Raw genomic sequence first — 20,137 nt, forward strand, 5'->3', positions numbered from 1 at the left:
ATACTTCACATCTATTCTCTCACTCTGAATTATTTACTCTCTTTAACAGAAACCATGGAAACAAGGAATGCTTTAATAACTATTAACATCATGGATATTGAATCCAAGGGATGATGGGAAAAAGAGAGATATTGTGTGTTTGTGTGTGTGTGTGTGTGTGTGTGTGTGTGTGTGTGCAAGTGCGTGTGCGTGTTCATGTGTGTGTGCGTGTATGTGTCCAGCTGTTTGTGTGTGTAGGCCAATAATAGGCCTATAAATTCTTAGATTTGCCGGTTTGATCGGAAGTGCACCAAAAATTTTCCATTTATTCTGTGCAGCATTTTTTCCATCCTAATTGTTTTATTCAGTCATAAATTACGTTTATGCTAAATTCTTTATATTCATACAAAGAAAGTTGTTTTTGTCAATTCTATTGCCATTGATATTCGTATTATTCTTGTATTTATTTGATGTCTTTTGCTTTGATTTATTCACCGGATTCGCCGTTCCTAATTCAATCGAAACTTTGTCACTTGAAGTTTTTTTTTTTTTTTTTTTTTTTTTTTTTATATACTCGCGTTAAATGGTCAGCCTTATGTTAAGGCCAATCTGTATTAAACTGTGATTATTTTACCTGACCTTACCCAATCCTTCGTATATTAGGGCTTGTTATTCACGAAAGGTCGGGTAACGCGGTCACCCGATGGAACGAAGCCTCTTTAGTCCTGTGTGTTCTGTGTGATGTGGATGTGCGGATGTGTGGATGTGTGGATGTGTGTGTGTGTGTGTGTGTGTGTGTGTGTGTGTGTGTGTGTGTGTATGTTTTGCTATGGTCTTCATTTTCCATGACGAAGACCTTTTTCAGATAATGGTTTGTTCTGATTTACACGTGCCATGTTGATGTTTGGTGTGTGAACTTGCGTGGCAGTTCGCTCTGCAGTCGGTGGTCTCAGCGACTGATCCAATACATTGATTAATGCTATGACATATAGTGATCTTCTTGTCACTTGACATAATTGACTGTTGCCCATTGATGTGCCCCACTGAGTCCCAACTTACTTGTACATTGAATTGGGCCGCACTCACAATCTTTGCTTCTCTTATGAGGAGCCCGAAAACCATTCACGTTAAACTCCTGTACATTTTTGTATATTTGTTAATTCTTGTGATCTTGTTATTGTGTTATGTTTGATTTTGAATAAACTGAACGTGGAACATAAAACTTAAACCTTAACTCCATGCTATGCTCCGTAAAGCAAGCTCCTCTTAGCATGAAGTTTAGATTCAGAGGGACAAAGTGTCAACAATACCCTAAATAACTGCAGTCAAAATCAGTTTGGGGCAATAGTAGCAATAATTTCCCCGAAAAGCAGTCAATATCTGCATAATTATAACTAACACATGCTTCAAGACTGTGTTAAAAGCAGGGCGTGGGGCATATTTCTTCAGATGTTAAATACTAATCCTTAATCGAAAATGATTTCCTTCCAGGAAATAAGCTACTTATCGCCGATAACACTGCCAACGTTCTCAGGTCCTGCATTCTTAATGGCACAAGTCTTCACTGTGACGAGATCCTAGCCTCAGACGATACACACCAACTGCGTTCTGTGTCCTGGTACAAGGGACTACCTGTGTGGACAGACACAGTAGGAAATTGCTTCGGATATCTGGACGAACGAAGAGGTCTCTCAACAGCAATCACAGGGAGAAATTTGTTCAGCAATCCAAGAAGTTTACACATATACCCTGGTAAGATTAACAGCCTTATACATTTATATGTGCGTATAAGTGGCATATGTGTGCGTAAGTGCTAATGTTTGCAATAACTTTTCAATGTCCATGATAATTGTCATAAGTATCATCTTTCTGTAGTATAGTAAATGTGTATTACATATACTTGATGAATTAGTATCCCTTGCAGCTATACAACATGCTATACTGAAATGAACTATTGAGTCTTTTGGAGGTGTCTTGATAATGATCTCCTATCTACAATAAAAGAAAAAGAATAGAGAAAATATGGATACATCTTCCTCAAAAGAATGTTTTTAATATCCAATACAATTTATGAAAATTTATTGTCATCACTACTGCCGTTATTAAAAGGGCTGCAAGCGCATCAGGCCCTGTTATATGCCGTAGCCCTTTTCAGTGCATGGTGAATGCATGTTGCTCATATGCAATCCTGTTTCAGGCCACCGTGGAAAATAAAGGATTGACGTTAGACAACGCGAGGGAACGTGATGGGTAAACGTGACAGGCCATGATTGCCGTGGATGCCGTGTCAGATCATTAAACTGTCAAAAAATATGCCACGGCAGTCAAGGTGCTGTCGCGAAATCCAGTAAGCCGTAATAAAACGGGGTGACCGCGGCAAACCGTGACAGCTCGTAATACGCCCGTTACAAAACTTGGAGGCGCGGTCCATAGCGGTACGCCGACGAGGAAAAAAAAGAGTAATAGATTAGTTTGGCCAGACACCGTGAGAATGGTCCTGATTGCTAAAATGTTCACTGCAGCGAGGACTGGAATGAATAAGATTAGATTAAAGAGGGAGGGGAGGAGAATACCTCTCCTACCCACGGCGCACAACGTTTCGGGCAAACGGAGATGCGCTGGAACATGGCATAAACGTAGCATTATAAAAGACATCGGAATTTCCGTATTAGCATCGGCTCCATCCGGGATTGCAATTCCATGCATTTTGCCGTTACAGAGAGTAGTTGAGGGCGAATTGCCGTGCCCGTGGAGGATACAGATATGAGCATTATTTTGAAGCGAGGATTTTATGGAATATTCACTTTCATAATCTCCCTAAAATTACACACAACTTCCCACATCAAAATATCATTTGTTGCTCATTGTTGTTATTTGCAGAGGATCTGTATTGCAATTGATTACACGCACCCATACACAAAATGTATATGGAAATCAGTTTAAGATGATGAAGTGAAAACAATGTTCATCAAACTGTTTCTTTGTTTGTTTGTTTGTTTGTGTGTGTGTGTGTGTGCGCGTGCGTGCGTGTGATGCAGGTAAAGCATACAATCGTTCTACAGGAGAAGCATGTTTAGGGGACGAGTATCCGTGTCATAGCCATATCTGTCTCCCGTTGTCATGGAAATGTGATGGTGTTCAAGACTGTCCCTCAGGGGAAGACGAGGATGACTGTGACCTTGATAGGCCAGGTATAGTAAGAATGACAGCATACAATGTAGTCAACGGTAATGAATCTGCTATATATCACTTCATTGCCTGAAGTATTGCATCAGAGCATGGACCTAATATAACATGGACTATTCACGGCAGTCTTTCTTTGATGTAATGATCGTCACCGACACCTGATTATGTGCATCTTAATGAGTACATTCAGGTGTCTTGACAATAACGATTGTGTAATCATGTATCGTCACTAACAAAAGAATCGTTTCCCTCATTTCAGTCTTGTTTCGCTGAGGTGCCTTTTTTTCAGACGTAAATGTCTTTGAATAAACACATAAGGGAGCAGCAAACCTGAGATCATTACAAATTTTGTGTCAAAAGATGGGTAATTGCTGATTCGCACATTTTCGCACACGCACAAGACCTTGCCTAATGGCAAGATATATCTGTTCTCTACAATTACCGTCCCTTTTTGCTCTGGAATAAGCTGGAGAAAAGTGAAATATTGAGATCACAAATGACAATCATTCTGCCAAAATGTTAGCTTTCTTTGAAAAACTGCCTGCTTCTCCCAAGCGAAATTGTTTGAGGTATGATTTCCTAACATACACCACAACTGCACATTCACTTTACTTGATTTTGTGAGTTATTTTCTTCTGCGCATATAGTTTTAGATTTCTCGAATCTCCGTCTTGTTCTTCTCCCGGCTTGCTGGCGGTGACGATCATTGGATCAAAGCAGTGAAGCATGCTAAAAATGTCTTTGTGGCGCTTTTGAGATGTACGGGTGCATGAATTAATTAACGATACGATGAATGTCCATGTGTATTACGTCCATGATCAGAGATACATTGAATCAAAGCCTGTCTCGATCAGCACATACATCATAAATCATGATATCATGCATTACTAATGTGAACATAAGGCCGCGTTCGAGCACTCAAAAGCGATCCGCATCGAACCAAGGAGGTTTAAGAGATGGAGTTCCAACTGGCTGTAATTATTCAAACAGCTGAAATTTTTCTATTGATGCACAAAAGAATCCCACAGGTGCACTTGTGCCTTTGATGATCAGGGTTCAATGCCGGTGTCTTTTTGAGCAATCTGAAGATTCATTTTAACTCTAACATTATATCGTCTATATTCTGCTTGTTTATTTGTCAAATAGAATGAATGTTCTCTTAATGATAAAGCACATGAAACAAAAGTAAATCCCGTCCAAGATTATGTGCAAAAATGTAAACCTGAGCTGTATGTCGTGAAAATATTTGAAACTGTGCTCTCACCACAAAGCCGATTTTATCATCTTTCCGATCGCTTAGGACAAATGAAGCTGATATGGTATAATTTTCGAGTATAGTTCTTTATTCATTTATATGTTAGATTAGTGTAAAGTCAAGTAACAACGAGTAATTTTGATTTTCATTTCATCAATTTTTGTACAATTTTTATTCGCACATCCCCGTGCCTGTACTATTAATGTGCCGCTTGTTTTCTAAGAAGGGACGGCGAAAAGCAATTACCATCATAAAGACATATCTTCCTTTGAGAGTGACGAGTTATGATGCAATGCCACATGAATCAATATTGTCTTCCTATCTGTGAAGCAGCTCCAGTTTAGCACATACTTCAAATATTTCTGAGTGGCGGCATGAAACCTGGGATCAAAGGGAATGAGAAAGTTGTTACTCCATTTCTCAAACCTCCTTGATCGAACGAAACCATACCGTGCCAGACTGGGAGCGTTCGAGCACTCTGTGAAGCCCTAGAAAGCGTACCTCACCGAGTCAGAGGGATCACAAGTTTTGTGGCAATGTTCATGGCCATGTACCCGGCGCGCTTGTCTAAAGAGAATCAACTCTTTGCACTACGATGTAGTGGGTAGTATACACATTCCTCTATTCCAACTTGTGGTATAATGGTACGCATGTGGAACACAATCATGTGGAAGTGGTACGCTTTTGGCTCTGCATATGGTACGTATGATACAACAGATGATACGTTACACTAGGGGGATGTGCGAGCATTCCTCTGGCACGGGTATACAGTTAAATACTTTTTAGGGGAGCGCTCAAACGCACTCATAGAGATAAGTAGACCACGGTTCAATGTCCATAGTTCAAGATTTTATCGCTTTCATCAATTCGGACCACATATCTGAGATATGTGGTCAACGAACGCACCCCATGATATTGACATACACGAATACACAGTGGTAGACAATAACTTTTTATCTGTATTGAAGATTTTTGCATTTTGCATTTCGATGGACTAAAAAAAGAAATGTTGTGGCCTGACATAAAGGCAAATGTTAACATAAAATGAATTTCAGCTCACTGATCGGGCCACCGAAATACAAAGCTCGGTAAAGGTTTGATGGCCCGACATTATCCTAAGCGACCCCAAGCCAGAGATCCATGACTAATGTCCACCCTGCTTATACATACCCGGTACATGCATATAACACGTGTATAAGTGTATGTGTATTAGTTCACATATATATGAATAATGTACTTATTATGTATTTGCATAATGCATGCAAATTCATATCGTGCATTTCATCGACGAGCATGCACATAATTATGAATCGTAAATGACTTATAGTTTCTCTTGTTATCATTAACAGCCACCCAATCCCTCCCCTCCAAACAAAACAGCAAAATAACAATGTATATCAGAATAATGATATGACCCATTTTAGATTCGTTACTGCTCATTGCTGACCATGCTGCTGGTGCCTTATACATGGCAAACTTTGCCAACTTGACGTTCACGGAGCTACCTTTCGCTGGCGTGCAAAGTCCCCTAGCCGTTGGTTTCGATCCGGTGGAAGGTTTAGTCTACTGGTCCGACGTTCAGGCAGGTACTATCAGCGCAGGGTCAATAAACGGGACCAATCAACGCGTCATTGTGGATAATTTGGAAAGTAAGCATATAACACCACTATACGTTACCACTGTTTTCAAAAGAACGATCTTATATACTTAATATGATGATAACCTAAACTAGGAATATCAGACTTTCGCAGAAATCAGATACATGCTCCGTGTAAATTTCATTTACATAATGTTAAAACGCTGATGGCTCTGAAATCTATCAGACACTCCGAACCAGATATTTGGAACTCTCTCCCTTCTGAAATTCGAACTTTAAATTATATACTTACTCTTTTACGAGAGCTATGAAAAAAATGTTACTCTCTGGATATCAGTGATCTTATTATGACATTTTAATTGTATTAAATATGAAATTCCTTCGTGAAAATATCGCCGTAACCTGTCTTAAATTATTACGCAATATTATGTTATCGACCATGACCTGTAACTGTTCACCCGTCCTGCACTTCGTCGAGAAAATACTTCGCCATGCTTTATTGATCAGTGATCCAGGTGATCCAACTCTTCCTTTCCCATTCTATCCTATCTCTCTGCAAGTCATCCCTCCCTCCTATTTTTCTTACATGCTATGTATTATGTACGAGGGCTGCATGCAATTCAAGCTACGCTTAAGCTGTAGCCCTACTTTATTAGGTGATCCGAGTATCCTCTCGGATCACCTTCTATATCTGTACTGATTCTTTGTTCTTCTTTCTTTATTTCTCCTCAAAAGTTGTGCAGAGGTTAGCTCAGAAAGTCCTCCGCCTATCAATTTCAAAATTATACCATAAATGTATCATGTCCCAAAGACGACAGATCTAATAAAATCATAGTGATCAATCGACCGTGACGTCACTATGACGTCATTATAGGAAAACACATTTTCATTCATATCTCATTAATGGAATGAAATTTTTCAATGAAATTTACGTCACATATATTTCAAGTCAAGGGCATTTTACTCATATTCTCAAAATTCATCTTTACCCTTAAAACGAGCGCGTACGCACGCGTTGAAATATTTACATGCTCCAATCGAGCTCAAATTTTTTTCACACACGTTTCAGACCATTTGGAGCATTTTTTGAAAAATTGAAAAAATTGGACGGACGCGTACGCGCGCGCACATATACGCACGCACAGCTCATATGCAATAGAGATTTCCCGTTTTTTTACTTGCATCTTATGTCTGAAATGTCAGGGAATATTTCTACCAAGTTTCAAGTCAATTCAACTCAATATGACGTCATACGGCCCCGTCAAAGTTGAATTTTCGCGCGCGCGTCAATTGCGATATACAGTGCAACTATGCCAAAAAAAAAACAAAAAAAAAAAACGCCAATTTTAAATCCGATTTTACTCGCCAGGATGGATGGTGACCCCTCATTTTCTTTACGTATTCTGAAAGCTGATGAGTAGTACATATCATTTCATGGGTTGGCACTGCGGGAAAAATGATTAAAAGATATCGAATTGCTTAATAAAATAAAACAAGTAAATTTTCAAAATGACGTCATCAAATTTCAAGTTCATTCGAGCGTATCTCACTTATCCTTTGCCGATTTTCACCCAGATTTCAGTATGTTGTAGCTTATTAAATGCTCTTTCATTATTCTACAACAAAATTTTAGTTGGATGACGGCATCACCTCGTTAAAATGGATTGAAAGTAATCTTGTCAAATTTGACCAGTTTGCGTTTAATCTCTATGGGAGTGCATTTTTTCTGGAAATGAAAATTGACATGACTATCTTTATCGAGCACTAGCTCACTTATGCTTCGATGAATTTCTCCCAGATTTTAATATGTTGTAGCTGAGACTTGGGCTATCGTAAAATACCCTTGGTTCATGTCACGTATATTATTTCATAAAATAACAACTACTTGATCGGACACCATCTTGGGTATGTAAATGACCGTCAAAGGTCATAAATGTTTCATCCTGTATCTTGGTGAATACATGTCTTATCTTTCCCATATTTTGCACACGCAAAGACCATGTTACAAGAATCATTTCACAAAATAACCACTTTTTGCTCAGATGCCATCTTGTCTGTGCAAAATGGGGTCAAAGGTCAAATATACTTCATTCTGTATCTTCGTTAGTGTATACGGAATTCGGTACCAAAGATGGCAGGTCTGACTCCCTTTTCTAAATGAGACTCCAAACATCACATGGCCAATGTCCCCTCAACACAGATGAAACCTGTATGGTCATGCCTATTGGGATCAGGACTCAAGTCACTGATTTCCCAATAGATTGGATTACCTAATTTGTCAGTGTTGACAAATTCCGAGTCTAGTTTTTCATTGTATCGCTGATATGATATACTGTACATTGTAAAGGCAATGAAGAAAATTACATTGTTAACAACTAATGTTTATGTAAATATATGGCACCAACAACTATACATGTGTATGTATCTGCATGTGCAATGAAAATTCATGAACCAATAAATCAAATCAAATCAAATCAAATGCTCAGTATCAAAATTATATTACTTTCATTGGCGTCAACAGAGTTTGGGAAGCAAGCATATACATAATTTCGATAAGTTATTATTGTTTTCAAACGTACAATTCAATATAGTTAATAAATTATGATGATAACCTAAACTAAGGATGTCAAAAATTAGCGGAAATAAGATACATGCTCCTACATATGAGCGTCAAAATTCTATTACTGTTACTCTATTACAGGTAAATTATTACTTTCCAATGTATTCCGTAGCGCCAGATGGCTTGTTTGTCGACAGGGAATCTTTTACGTTATTCTGGACGGATAAAAATAGTGATGGGATTGGGGCCGTACATCTAAATGGGAGCAACAGAAGGATCATTGTGAACACGGCCTTGGATAAACCACGGACCATTATAGTTCTACCGCGAAGAAGGTAAAGATATAAATAATAGTGATGATTATTACAAGCAAAATCGTAGTCACAAGTAGATTTGATAGTAATTTGTACACATTGACCCACGGTTGCTCCTTCAGTGTAAGCACTGTTCTTACAGAGGGTCTTTGGAGTTCCACCTTGCGCATGAGCAGGAAAAGGTCATTGTACCAACAGGGCAAGTTGGTTTTGATATTCACCGCGATGAGCATCTATGACGTAATTATTCAAGTATCCTTCTACATGGTGCCATCACATCCACCTGACAGCAAAAGAGGTATTTGGCAATATCAATACCAAAAGATTGTTAATTCCTTCAATTTCTCTTTGAAAACAAGTGAAGTGCCTAACCAACTGAGAAAAAGGAAAGGTCATTCGTACTCATGTGCATATGAGGTAACTCCGAAGTGGCTTATTGACCAAGTACAAAGATGGGTTCTTTATCTACACTTTGGCCCACAGAAGGACCCCCCCCCCCCAACCCATATCTACTACAACTTGGTCAAGAAGGACCAAGTGGATAAAAATTCTGTCACAGAATATGTGCTGCTTAAAGGGGCATTCCGGACGATTTTCATAATTTCACATCATGAAGTACATAAATCAACAGCTCCATGTATAGATTCGTGGAATTTATTGTGGTCCTTGAGCAGAGAAACCAATAAATTGAAAATCTTAAACAAATTACACTGAACAGTGTTGATGACATATCAGAGCCTCATATATTTCATGAATGTAGCAGTGTAATTCCATTACAATACCACTTGCTCAACAAGTTCACCTTTGAAAAATCTATGCATGCCTTCTTCTTTTGTTCTGCTTCCTTGAGCCCCAACTCATGCATTCTTATCATGCTTATGGTGAGGCTGGCATGTCATCATCCTTGTTCATTGCAATTTGTTATAAATTTTGAAAACATTCTCATTCCTTATCCCAATCACTATAAATTCTGAAACTCTGTACTCAGTTTAACTGATTTATAGCTGTTCAAATGTAAAAGTCTGAAAATCATCCGGAGGTCCCCTTTAAAGGATTAAAATTTGGGACTTTGTGTAAGGCCGACGTAGGTCCAAATCCTTGACCCCTTTGCCACTGCGCACCCACCATCCGGATACAACAAAATATGAATTATGTGGTTGTTTTGTTCTGTATGCTTCTACCTCCGTCGCGAAATGTTGCCGGAGGCATAATGATTTCGAGTTGTCCGTCCTACCATCATTTCGTCAATCGACGACGTAACTTACGAGATTCTGAAATCCCCATAGATTTTGCACAGGGTCTACCAGGTTCCCGTACAGAACGGGTTAAGAACCGTTTGAAGTATCCAAACGAAACTTAGCATTGTATGTATGAATGGACGGAGCTGTGCCTGTAAACCTTTGCCAGTTTCATGGTTTTGTCATTCAATTTCATATTAGAAGCATTCATTTTCGTCAAATTTTCTCAGGCATCAAAATACAGTCAGTCAAAATCTTTTTTGTTTCGTTCAAATTGACAAATTTCACAACCGATTTCGCAATTGCGCATTCTAATTCATTTTCGACAATGGTTATTCAACTTCATCTCAACCTGTCGCCAGCTCTTTCCGAGTATGCAAGTTCGGATATGGGCAAAAAATTCATAAAAGGAGCATTCAAATTAAATTTGTACAATATCCATTAAAAAGTGTATTACTTGCACTGCATTTTAAATTGAATGTTGAAAATGTCTACAGCTGGATCACACATGACTATGCAAATAAGTATATAAGAAGAAGATCAGAAAGCTGTGTGCTGATCATAATTAAGATAAAGATGTCAAATGAAGATTGTAAACAATGGTTTGATAATCTCAGTGAAAATAGAAATGTAAATTAGAGATAAAGACAGCCATGAGATGACGAGATAAGGATTTTATATTGAAGTTTACATGTAACATGTTATAAGCAAAAGAAATCTGGATGTTCAAATAAACAAATGCTGATCATCATGATGAAATGTAAGATAAAAACCAAAGGCACATTCACTGACTAGCTGGACATAATCACTCTTGCTTATCTATACTTAAACGTGATTACAAAATTGAATGGCTAATTATGAATTTCGCTTGCTTAAATACGAAATTGAAAGTGCTTTTCAGTGTTTATCGAGCCAATCACACGAATTTGAATGAACAAACTTGGAATTCCATGGCCAGACACTAAATTGAATGCTCACATCCGAATTTGAATTAGTTACCACTAATCTTGGCGCCTAAAAACGCATTTGAAGGCATTAGACGTGAAATCCTTTGACCAAATTAAGTCACTGCACCGCTTCAAAAATACAAATTTGAATGCACGTAGAATGAAAATAAATGACATTTTTACGAAATTGACCTGGAAAGCCTATAATGAATAATAGGGATATAAGAATAGAATGTCGTATACTCACTGCACAAATATACACATTTATACCATTTTTTTAAATCTTGATCGAATTAATGCGAGTTAAAATAGCACTAAAGTATTAAGGAATATTGAGTACGCTGGAAAAAAAAAGCAAAGTTCCCTGTGTAAAAATGACAAGAAGGGAAAATGTTTGGATACGTGCGTAAATCTAAGGAAACGAAAGGGCACTCCGTTTCAGAAGAGATAAGAGGAACACGCATACACACACACAAACACAAACACCTACAGAAACATCCATGTAAAATAAGAAAAAAAAAACCTATGCAGGACATTATTTCATAATTTTTTTCTCAAGTTTTTGCAACACGATACCTTTCATATCTAAAGAGTTGGTTGAAGATAAGTTTTGAAAAATGTCATCGAAAGATGTAAAGGGCATGATGATTATGTATTCGTGGTTGTTTTGCATAGTGCTTAACGCATGCATGTATTGTTCTATGTACTTTCGTAAAATAAAGTTTTATGACTAATATGAAAGTCAAGTTCTAGTGAGATATTTTGATTTAATGGTTTGTATGAAATTAAAAGGTCATCAAATCCAAGTCATGGATTACATATGCATAACGACGACACGGAAATAGTCACAAAGAATGATTTGGGAATTCAGGTAATAGTCGGGTGTGAAAACATTTGATGTTTCAGATGATATCCCTTGTATGAAGAACATTGCATTGCAGTCTGTAACATCAATAAATCACTAAATTAAGAATCCTCTATAATACTTGTCTAAAAAAAAAAATGCATGAAATAGTAGAAAATCGAAATACGATTAGAATGGCATGTAATCTTTTTAAGATACTGCCAACCGGAAGGAGAATTGCAATGTAAAAAATATGGACTCCTCTCGTAGATGGCTGTATTGGACGGACTGGGGAGCGACGGCCAGAATCGAAATGTCAGATCTCTCGGGCAATGGTCGACAGACGATTGTAGAAACGGACCTCTTTTCGCCATCTGGTCTAACCAGCGACACAGACGGTAAGTATTGTCGCAATGTCACATCGGGTTGCTCTTACCTAGTCTTCAATTCCGACTATATGTACACACAGTAAATCATGACATGATCCATGTTATCGACGCGTTGAGGCAGGTTTAAGGTAGTACTATCTTCGTATAATAAATTCTGATAATGCAATATTATTGTATTTCACTGCTATCAAGCTATCACTCTACTGTCAAAGAGAGAGGGAAAAGAAATACATTTCTACTTACTTTTAGCTTAATGGAATCAAACGCTGAATGAATATTGAACATTATCTTAACCAAATTGGGTTTCTCTTGACGGTTTTCAGTGGCATCTGGCCCAAGATGACTGTCTTGTGTGTCCTTGCATCTAATCCGGAGCGAAGTTGTGTGTTGTGAGATAGATCTCACACCTAGATTTTACACTGCATCTGCAATATATACTATTCTAGCGCACTTCAAGATTTAATTACTATCTAGTCTAAAAGTCCTTTTATGTATTTTGCTATCTCTGCATTGTCGAATCGTAGGACACCGATTGTACTGGTGTGACGGCAGTCTCGGCAAAATCGAAAGTTCTGATCCATTTGGACTCGATCGCAGAACCCTTTTGGATAGCAGCCACTCCAGCATACATCCCTACGGACTCATATGGCATAGAGGCACTCTCATGTGGACCGACAGGGCACTTGGCGGCTTTGCATCCTTACAACTAGACGGGCAAGACTGGCCAAATGAATTTACCGTGATAAAAACGTTTGAAACACCTACTGGCTTCTACGTATTTGACGGTAAATGAGCATTTCAGGGCGTCTGTATTCTATGTATTCTCTCTTTTAAACGGAATATTGGAAAATTAGACATTGTTAGATATGTCATTCAACCCATATCATTTGCATTAGATTTGCATTCACAGTCACATTCACATCCACACTTTACTACTCAATTACATTTCACGTAAAATTTGGCACAAATGGTCAGATGTAAGTTCGGAAAGTAATGCTAAGTGAGTAATTCATGGATAGAAATTTGAAAAAAAAAATTATTTGAAGTAAAGTGTATACCACTGCAGCTGGCCTTAATTCATAGTCTCCCGAAGATATTCAATTCAATTCAATTCAAAGTTTATTTAATTTTTCGACAAAACATATGTTTCACTTCCTTTGATAACAGAGAATAAGGTAAATAGAACATAGTGAAATGAAAAGACTGTGCAACAAATGAGGACCTATAGTAATCATACATTGTATAGTGAAAAAGAAACAGAAGTGATCAAAGTGAAGTACATGTATACCGTTGCTTAAAGTGCGAAAAATGGAGGGAACCACGAAAAAGACAGAGCTTGTAGTATGTGGGCCCCTCTGGGGTCCCTTCGGAACTTTCCGAGCAAATCTGAAAACTTAATAGTCTCCGCCCACAACCATTTTGAATTGCTTTTGTATCATTTGGTAAGTTGAATTTCAGGCATGCTCTCACTAAGGTTTGTTAGTGCAGGACGTCCTTCTTCGTTGTGTGAGAAATCTCAGCTAAGGCCAAAAAAAAAATTGTTTGTTTGCCCTTAATTGTCAAAACCCAAGAGGGTCGGTAGGTCGTTTTTTTGTTTTTTTTTTTGTTTTCTTTTTTCTTTTTTTCAAATACAGGGTACCCTTTTTTCCATGTCAATGCACTCAAAACTCCAAGACATTCATTCAAATTTACGTCTTGCCAGGGCCCGGTACGCGAGGCAGAAACACTCACTGACAAACACTGACTTATAACGTTCATCTTTGTTAAATTTTGCAAACAGCTCCAAAAAAGTATCTTCCAGTGAGATGCTGGCAACTGAACTCCAAACAGTTTTGGTGCCATGGCAGCTGGTAACGGATGCTGCAAAAGTAGCCATCTTGTGAAGGGCTGCACACTAACCCATTTTTTCTGTCGGTCCGACCTGTCTCTGTCGGACCGGTAAATGACCCGTTTTACCATTTTTTACAGGTCCGAACAGAAAATTTACCGGTCAACAACGACAACATAAAAAACATTAAATGACTTGCAAACTTATTTTCTTGTTTTTTATGGATGTACCCCCCCCCCCCCCTCATGTACATTTTACAGATTAATGTTGTTGTTTTTTTTTTTACTTGCATTATTTATTGCACAAGAAATTTAAAAATAAAGACAGGAAAAAATTAGAATGTTTGTGAATTAGTGTAAAATGATAATGAACAAAATCAGATTGTATCAAATGCGTTTGTGACTTTTGCTAAACATCAGCGCACGAACTTGCTGCGTAACCTGCTCTTGGGGGTCAGTTGGATTGCGATGATTTAATGAATTATTTTAGCTGTGATATTTTCTGATGCACGCGATACAAGGGGTTCTTTATTTTTCTCCCGATAATCTCTTCGCATTTGTGCATGCGTTCTTGAAAGGTACACGACATGCAGGGCCGAATTCGCAATCCTTTTTGCGCCCATTTCCACCTCAAATATTAGCGGGATTGTGACGATTTCATAAATTACTTCGGCTGTAATATTTTACGATGCACGCGCCAAAAGGGGTTGAAAATGCGTCCTTTATTTTTTTCCCGATAAACTCTTCGAATTTCGTAAGTGCGTTCTTAAAAGATGTACCACACCGCCGAATTCATGATACTTTTTTGCGCCTATTTCTACCTCAACTGTCAGCGGGATTGTGACGATTTCATAAATTACTTCGGATGTAATCTTTTGTGATGCACGCACCAGCTAGAATGGTTGAAAATGCGTTCTTTATTTTTCTCCCCATAATCTCTTCGCATTCCGTAAATGCGTTCTTAAAAGATATACGACACGGCCAAAAATCATGATTCTTTTTGCGCCTATTGTTTCCTCAAACTTCAACGGGATTGCGATGATTTTATGAATTATTATTCGCCTGTAATCTTTATGATGCACGGGCCAAAAGGGGTTGAAAGTGTGTCCTGTATTTTTCTCCCTATAATCTCTTCGCATTTCGTGTACATGTGTATACGACACGGCCGAATTTACGATCCTCTTAGCGCCTATTTCTACATCAAATATCAGCGGGATTGCGATATTTCGTTAATTATTTCGGCTGTAATCTTTTGTGATACATGCACCAGAAGGGTTGAAAATGCGTTCTTTATTTTTCTCCCGATAATCTCTTCGCATTTGTGCATGCGTTTTCAAAACTATACACTGCATGCAGGGCCGGATTCGAGATTCTTTTTGCGCCTATTATTGTTTACTCAAATTTCAACGGGATTGCGAAATTTTCATGAATTACTACTCGGCTGTAATCTATATGATGCAAGCGCCAAAAGGGGATGAAAATGTGTCCTTTATTTTTCTCCCGCTAATCTCTTCCCATTTCGTACATGCGTTCTTAAAAGGTATACGACACGGCCGAATTCACGTTCCTTTTTGCGCCTATTTCTACCTCAAATATCAGCGGGTTTGTGGCGATTTCATTAATTACTTCGGATGTAATCTTTTGTAATGCGCGCACGAGAAGGGTATACCTTTTTTATAAAAATGTGTTTTTTATTTTTCTCCCGATAATCTCGTCGCATTTGTGCATGCGTTTTGATAACCAACACGGCATGCAGGACTGAATTCAAGATCTTTTTTGCGCCTATCATTTCCTCAAATTTCAACGGGATTGCGTTGATTTCATGAATTTTTATTCGGCTGTAATCTTTTATGATGCACGTACCAAATGTGTCCTTTATTTTTTTTTCTCTCCTCTATAATCTCTTCGCATTTCGTACATAAGCTTTTGAAAGGTGGACGCGGCCGGCCGAATTCATGATCCTTTTTGGGACGATTTCTACCTCAAAATAAGCGCGACTGCGATGATTTCATGATTTTTTTTTCTCCGTAGTATTATCTCTTCACATTTTGTGCATGCGTTCTTAAAAAGTTTTTTGCGCCTATCATTTCCTCAAATTTCAACGGGATTGCGTTGATTTCATGAATTTTTATTCGGCTGTAATCTTTTATGATGCACGTACCAAATGTGTCCTTTTTTTTTTTCTCCTCTATAATCTATTCGCATTTCGTACATGAGCTTTTGAAAGGTGGACGCGGCCGGCCGAATTCATGATCCTTTTTGGGACGATTTCTACCTCAAATATGTAAGCGGGACTGCGATGATTTCATGATATTTTTTTTCTCCCTAGTATTATCTCTTCACATTTTGTGCATGCGTTCTTAAAAAGTACACGGAAGGGCCGATTTCGTGATCCTTTTTGCGCCTATCTTCATTGTGAGATCATTCTGAACGAATGAAAATAGTCATTTGTGAAATGACTGTGTAAAATGAAACTGAACGCAATCCGATCCATTTACTGTATCGCTGAATATCGAATATGTTTTTACTTTTCTAAAAATCGACACAAGTAAATTAGTTCTAACATGTCAACTGCCACGCTGCTGCGAAGCCGGGATCGGATCGTGAGTAAAATGACCCAGAAATGCGTGCTCTGGCATGACCGCCGATCGCAAGCAAACGAAAAGCAGTTACACTGTACATGCTTTGCATGTATTGCATGGCATGGCAGTGCGTGAGCAGCGCCAATGCGCAAGCTAGCGCGAATAACTGGTCGCCAGTGTGCAGCCCTGTACTAAGTGCATATATACATGCATTGATTGGATTTCGTGCGCGTGCACGCATGTGAGCCAAAAAGGTAGCTACATTGTGCGTATATTGTAGCATGCAATGCATGCTATAAAACGTAGCCTGTGGACCCGCGCGGCCCGAACACAATTACGACGGGTCGATGAGATGAAAAAAAAATATATATATATATTTGTTAGACTTTGTTTTCTAGCTTAAAATGGCGTATTAGTCATAGGGTGACAGTAAAGATTAGGGTTAGGGTTAGGGTTAGATTAGACTTCAGGTTAGGATCAGGGGAAGGGTGTGTGGTTGTTGTCAAGGGGGTAATTTTCCTAAAACCGTTCTCGAAAATGTTACTTTATTTGTTAATTTACCAACTCTTGACTCCTGTTTTGCAACCGTTACCAACCGTTTTATTCGCTTTATCGCCATACCACTAATTTTGTAATTTAGCCAACAATGATTAGCTTTCGAATCAGAACGGGAGTAATCATCCGTTTCACATCTGCCTGTGTTTGTCCGCATGACCTTACAGCAGAAAGACTCTTACTGACCATAAGCAATTCACTCAAAAAGTAGGAAAATGACGTCATGAATTAACCTCACTCACAGTCACTTTCAGTTTTTCTATTCTAGCTGTTAATTTCAGCGAGTAGTAGCAGTGAACTTAAGAAAACCCCAACTTTACATATTTGAGTTTTGGGTTTTACAGCAAGATCACATCTTTGTAACAACAACGGGTTCCGACTTGGAGAACAATGCTTCTGTAACCCAGGATTCTTCGGCGACACATGCGAAATAGGTAAGCTATGTATTGTAAGCCATATCGTCAGCATTACGATCTCACTGTTTACTGATGGCCAGTGGTCGTTACACGAAACTTCATCATGAATTATCGGGTCGATATTCCGAATGTTTGTTAATCTGAAAATGAAATAAGGTTTGTTATTTCTGACGTTTCGTCATTCCAAAGTATTCAAATTGCATATTCTTGAACATTAGTAGATGTCCATTAATCCTAAATTAAACAGGGTTCCTTAATCCGAACAATTTTGTGGCAAGAATTCCGAAGGTTCACCATTCCGATGGTTTGTTATTCCAAATATTATGAAATAAGGCTCGCTATTCCGAAGGTTCGTTTATCCAAAAATGAAATCATGTTCGTTTCTCAAATAATGGAAAAAAAAATGTGCGTTGCTAACGGACCTTCGGAATTTTCCTCTAGATTGTAAACTCTTGCTGAAATCATCTTTACATTTTCTGTCTTTGTCCTATTGTACACATCGTAGAGCCGTGCAATCCTAATCCTTGTCTGAACAACGGGACGTGTACGAGAAATAGACAAACTAACTACGACTGTGTTTGCACCGACGAATGGGACGGCAAGAATTGTTCGTTTCGTAAGGACTTTTCGATCTTATTCTAATACATTTTTTTTTTATAAATCAGTATAACACCCTCGCTCGGATACAAAAGTATCCATTCACAATGTAAATTATATGATGCAGCGCTGAAATTAAGAATATTTAGGATTATAGAATATCATTAATTTTGTAAAAACTGGGTGGAAAATGTTAACACATAATAAACTCATAATCATTCTCTGGTGAAATCCATCTTGTGTTTATCAATTGTGCATCTTTGCATGACCTACATGCCACAAGATTATTCTTTTTACATTTTATATAAAATAATCATTTATTGTTATTAGAATTGCGTGTAGGGAACGGAAACCCGCACAAAGAATGAGATCCAGTGAACCCAGTTTTTGTGCCTTGTGTGTAAATGAACAAGCGCGTTGTGTTTTCAATTTTGTCATCTCACATTTCTAGAGCACCACAAAGTTTAATCTACAGATATATTGGTTTGTCGTGAAGTTAAAAGACAGCGAAATTAAAAAAGTAACGACATGATACCAAACTGGAAAATTAAATGACAAAATTCCTTTCACAGCTATATCTCGTCTAGTAAAGCCGAATCATTAGTTTTTGGATATTATCAAAAAAACAAACATTTCAAGATTAAAAGAAAAAGCATATAATCAATCACGAAGAAATCTTTTGGCACCACCTTGTGTGTGTGTATATATGTGTGAAATCTTACAGCATACGACCCATGCAGTTATCCAAACAACTGTCCCAAGATCAGTACGTGTGTTTCAATCTCGCATGACCAATACTCATGCGAGTGTCCTTCGGGGACTACACTGCAAGACGACGCATGCTCAAACATCAACGAATGCGAGGACGCTGCGCTGAATTCTTGTCATCGAAATGCCTGGTGTCGAGACACCTTCGGATCTTATTTCTGCGTGTGTGACGACGGTTACTCTGGTAACGGTACCCATTGTGAAGGTAGGGGAATATTGTGTTATTTTTACTTACAATGAATGCAGCATCTATTGAGTATACGGTCTACTCCTTTTGTCCTAGCATTCTGGAGTTAAATGTTACCAGAGCCTTGTTAACATGTTTTCAAGGGTTCTGATTAAATCATCGTTAGGCCTATGCTAGTGCAGCAAAACATAATAACATAATACATACCCTGATACAAAATTTCAACGAAAGTATGTATGATTTAATACCATATTTGACAGCACAGCGGAGTGTATTTTAGAGCAAATTCAGATACTTACGTTAGATCTATCCGTCTATCTGAATATGCATTAATATATTTACATAAGATATGAATTCATAATGTCATATTATCATACGATGTTTGTCAACTATACACTCAAATGATACATATCAATTCATTTCTAAACAGCTTTTCATGTATCCAATGGTTGTGAGAACAAAAATGGATGTTGCTTAGTGCAGTATACTAGGAATGCTAGAATAGAATAAATCCATTATTGACTTGACCTATTCCAATAAGCTAACCACAAATGTTGCGCACTCTGGTTTTCGGCTTATTACATTTTACAGTTTTTGTATGTTTGTTTTTTGTTTTCTTTATTAAGCGCTACCAAGCCCCTGCTCATCGCGCCCCTGTCTTAATGGAGGAACGTGTCTTGAATCCACTGGCTTAACATACATTTGTCAATGCCAGCCTCCTTACGAAGGCATAGACTGCAGTGACGTTAACCTACGTATGTATGCTGATTGATATTTGCTCGCATCAATCAACATTCATCGCAACAAAATGAATCATGTTTTATGGTATTATTGAGAAAAAAAAAATCCCGAATTTCAGTGAATCAAATTAGGCCAACATATCGTAGGACAATCTG

General features: G+C 38.1%; 1 long non-coding RNA gene across 2 annotated transcripts; it reads left to right on the forward strand.

Moving 5' to 3' along the window:
- Window positions 1-1,555: 1,555 nt before the first annotated feature.
- On the forward strand, window positions 1,556-12,968 carry LOC140236680 (uncharacterized). 2 transcript variants are annotated; one of them, XR_011901780.1, is made up of 5 exons: window positions 1,556-1,731; window positions 3,018-3,170; window positions 5,845-6,069; window positions 12,191-12,318; window positions 12,834-12,968. It is a non-coding gene; the product is annotated as an uncharacterized lncRNA (long non-coding RNA). The 2 variants fall into 2 exon arrangements; XR_011901781.1 differs by lacking the exons at window positions 12,191-12,318; window positions 12,834-12,968 and adding an exon at window positions 8,750-8,818.
- Window positions 12,969-20,137: the final 7,169 nt, after the last annotated feature.

This window comes from Diadema setosum, chromosome 13 (assembly GCF_964275005.1).
Source record: "Diadema setosum chromosome 13, eeDiaSeto1, whole genome shotgun sequence".
Lineage (NCBI taxonomy): Eukaryota > Metazoa > Echinodermata > Echinoidea > Diadematoida > Diadematidae > Diadema > Diadema setosum.